We start from the raw sequence: 4,673 nt of genomic DNA on the forward strand, positions 1-4,673 counted from the left end.
GTATTGTGCCCTCCTGATCCCCCTGTACTGTGCCCTCCTGACTCCCTCTGTATTGTGCCCTCCTGATCCTGCCTGTACTGTGCCCTCCTGACTCCCCCCTGTACTGTGCCCTCCTGATCCCCCTGTACTGTGCCCTCCTGATCCCCCTGTACTGTGCCCTCCTGATCCCCCTGTACTGTGCCCTCCTGATCCCCCTGTACTGTGCCCTCCTGACTCCCTCTGTATTGTGCCCTCCTGACTCCCTCTGTATTGTGCCCTCCTGATCCTGCCTGTACTGTGCCCTCCTGATCCCCCTGTATTGTGCCCTCCTGACTCCCCCTGTATTGTGCCCTCCTGACTCCCCCTGTATTGTGCCCTCCTGACTCCCCCCTGTACTGTGCCCTCCTGTCTCCCCCTGTACTGTGCCCTCCTGACTCCCCTGTATTGTGCCCTCCTGGTCCCAGTATTGTGCCTTCCTGATCCCAGTATTGTGCCCTCCTGACTCCCCCCTGTATTGTGCCCTCCTGACTCCCCCTGTACTGTGCCCTCCTGACTCCCCCCTGTACTGTGCCCTCCTGACTCCCCCCTGTACTGTGCCCTCCTGACTCCCCCCTGTATTGTGCCCTCCTGATCCCCCCTGTGGGGCGTGGCAAGCGAATAGCAAAAAATAATTGTCGGCAATTGATTTTTTTCTTTTTAAATGGCGCAGGGTCCCCCCCCCCCCCATCCATACCAAACCCTTCGGGTTTGGTATGGATTTTGAGGGCAACCCCCACACCATTTTTTTTTTCTAAAATGGCATGGGGGTCCCCCCCAAAATTCATACCAGACCCTTATCTCAGCATACAGCCTGGTACGTCAGAAAGGGGGGACAGGACAAGAAAGAGCCCCCCCCCCACCGATGACATAAGTGTACGACTCAAACATCAAGCCCAACCCTATTTAAGCAATAATAGGAATGGTGTTTTTTTTAATTTAGCATAAAAGGTTTAAACCATATTACTAAAAGCTGACCATTGTAAGCACCCCCGGCAGTATTATCTATGGTTTGTCCCAATCCCTGTAGCTGAAACTTTTTTGGAGAGCTTGACCTGTTAAAGAAATAGAAAAACATCAGATTTACTGGCAGGATCAACAGGAAAAACAGTTGAGTATTATGTTAAAATGTTATAAAATGTAACCAGTGAATGTATTATGTGATTATTGAAACAACAAAACCTTCCTTTATTTCAAACATTATTATACGCCAATCTGCCATATCCACTGACAAGTTGAGTAAATAACATGGATTATCTAGTTACTATGACATCTGAAAGTGGGTGGGATAAACTAATTATCTGAATTCAAATGGAATTCAAAACAAATTCAAAACAAATTTTAAAACAAAATTGAAAACAAAGGTTACTTCAGGTTAGAGCTAGAAGGCTCTACAGATCAAGAATAAAAGAAAGAATAAAACAAAGAATATAGCCATCTTCAATTCGAATTTTGAATTTCAAATAGAATAGCACCAGATATTCTTCATTTGAATATTTGAATATGTTTTATTTGAATTTAATTTGAATACTTTGAAAAATTTCAAATCTGGGCAAAAACAGATAAATGAAACAAAACTAAATGTAACAAATTTTGTTACAAATGCAACAAAACCAAATTAGTAACTTAACAAATCGATCCGAAACACATTTTTCTTGTTCTACACATGTCTACAGATGAACATGTTGTCCCTGAAGTTGATCTGTTGAAAGCAAAAACAATGTTCTTGGCAGTTTGCTGTGTACGGGGCTGTGTAGCTGCAGACCGGTCAGCGTGTCCATGCTGACCCGTGTCCACAGCCAAAAGCTCCTACAATGGGCACGGGAGCCTCAGATCTGGACCACGGAGCAATGGAAGGAGGTGGCCTGGTCTGAGGAATTCAGAATGATTTGAGGAACATGACAGAGAGCTTGAGGTGATGACTTGACCTCCATATTCTCCAAATCTCAATCCAAACAAGCATTCCTGGGATCTGCTGGAAAAACAAGTACGATCCATGGAGGTCCCACCTCCCAACTTCAAAGACCTCAAGGATCTGCTGCTTACGGCTTGGTGCCTGATACCACAGCGTACCTTCAGAGGTCTAGAGGAGTCCATGTCTGGGTGGGTTATAGTGGGTGGTCATGATGTTATGGCTGATCAGAAGAAGATCATGGAAGAAGGTGGCCTGGTCTGATGAATCACATTTTCTCTTACATCATGTGAATGGCAAGGTGGGTGTGCGTCACTTACCTGGGGAAGAGATGGCACCAGGATGCAGTATGGGGAGAAGACAAGCCAGCGGAGGCCATGTGATGCTTTGGGCAATGTTCTGCTGGGAAGCCTTGGCTCCTGCCATTCATGTGGATGGACACGTACCCCCTACAGTACCTAAACATTGTTGGTGACAAGTACACCCCTTCATGGAAATGGTATTCCCTGGTGGCGGTGGCCTCTTTCAGCAGGATAATCCACCCTGTCAAACTGCAAGCATGGTTCAAGAATGGTTTGAGGAATTCAACATTCACAGTTATTGGCATGGCCTCCAAATTCTCCAGATCTCCATCCTATCAAGCATCTGTAGGATGTGCTGGAAATACAATTCCAATCCTTGGAGGCCCCACCTCCCAACCTACAGGACTCAAAGGAACCTGGTTTGTCTCAGATACCACAGCGTACCTTCAGAGGTCTAGTGGAGGCCACGCCTGGATGGGTCAGGAAAAGGGGGATCTACTCAGTATTAGGTGGGTGGTCATGATGTTATGAGCATCAGATCTCATCAGATCTCAATGGGGAAAAATCTCTTGCTGGATCTCTATACTGACATGGACGGGGTGATGTGTTAGGAACGTAAGGATGTCCCATCGTTTGATAGAAAGGAAAATGATCAACCTACAGAGGAATTAATTCAAAGACACCCCGAAAATCAAAGTGAAAAAATGATGCAGCAGGCGAGTCCATGTTTGTGAAATGTCATTGCAGCAACTCAGAATGGTCCTCAGTAGTTTGTATGGCCCCCATGTGCTTGTATACATGCATGACAATGTCGGGGGAGGGTCCTAATGAAACCACGTATGGTGTCCTGGGGGATTTCCTCCCAGATCTGGATGCCCTGAGCTCCTGGACAGTCTGAGGTGCAACCTGTTGGCGTTGGATGGACAGAAACATGACATCCCAGAAGTGTTCTATTGGGTTTAGGTCAGGCGAGCGTGGGGGCCATTCAATGGTATAAATTCCTCTATCCTACAGGAAATGCCTGCATACTCTCACCACATGAGACCGGGCATTGTTGGGCACCACGAGGACCCACTGCACCAGGAGGAACCCAGGACCCACTGCACCAGGAGGAACCCAGGACCCACTGCACCAGGAGGAACCCAGGACCCACTGCACCAGGAGGAACCCAGGACCCACTGCACCAGGAGGAACCCAGGACCCACTGCACCAGGAGGAACCCAGGACCCACTGCACCAGGAGGAACCCAGGACCCACTGCACCAGGAGGAACCCAGGACCCACTGCACCAGGAGGAACCCAGGACCAATTGCACTAGCGTGGGGTCTGACAATGGGTCCAAGGATTTCATCCCGATACCTAATGGCAGTCAGGGTGCCATTGTCTAGCCTGTAGAGGTCTGTGTGTCCCTCCATGGATATGCCTCCCCAGACCATCACTGACCCACCACCAAAACTGTCATGCTGAACCATGTTACAGGCAGCAGAACGTTCTCCACGGCTTCTCCAGACCCTTTCACGTCTGTCACATGTGCTCAGGGGGAACCAGCTCCCATCTGTGAAAAGCACAGGGTGGACCTGCCAATTCTGGTGTTCAATGGTAAATGCCAATTGAGGTCTATGGTGCCAGGCAGTGAGGACAGGGCCCACTAGAGGATGTCGGGCCCTCAGGCCCCCGTCATGAAGACTGTTTCTGATTGTTTGGTCAGAGACATTCACACCAGTGGCCTGCTGGAGGTCACTTTGCAGGGCTCTGGCAGGGCTCCTCCTGTTCCTCCTTGCACAAAAGAGCAGATACTGGTCCTGCTGCTGCACGCAGATATTGCACGTCGCGGATACGGCATAATTACAAGGTATAGAATTAAGTTGTAAAGGATCCGAGTAATCGCTTCCCTCCCAGACGAAGGTTAATTGTTCATTAGCGGAATAATCAGAGTTAATCCGGGCGGGTCATGAGCAGCAGCCGCTTCTGTGAGAATTTGACCAAAGTTTCCAAACTTTCCTGAGGTCGTTATGATAATAGCAATTAAAGGATGGGAGACTTTCTGACACCATTTAGCATCCGGCAGTAACATGACTTCAGCAGAAAGTTAGGGGAAAGTTTCTCTTTCAGAACATTGAAGTTTAAAAACTTAAAGAGAGAGAGAGGGTGAGAGAGGAGGATGAGAGAGAGGTGGTGGGGGTGGGTGAGAGCAGGGGAATGAGAAAGAAAGGCGGAGTAAGAGAGAAAGGGCGGAAAGAGGGGGTGAGAGAAAAAGGGGGGTGAGAGAGAGGGGTTGAGAGCAAGGTGGAGAGAGAGGTGGTGAGAGAGAGAACAGTGAGAGAGAAGGGTGTGAGAGAAAAAATGGGGTGAGAGAGGGGGTGAGAGAAAGAAGGGGAAGAGAAAAGGGGTGAGAGAAAGAAGGGGGTGAGAGAAAGAAGGAGGTGCAAGAGAGGGAGTCAGAGA

This window comes from Staurois parvus, unplaced genomic scaffold (genome assembly GCF_062004578.1).
Source record: "Staurois parvus isolate SC_StPar_1 unplaced genomic scaffold, SC_StPar_1.0 ptg001301l, whole genome shotgun sequence".
Lineage (NCBI taxonomy): Eukaryota > Metazoa > Chordata > Amphibia > Anura > Ranidae > Staurois > Staurois parvus.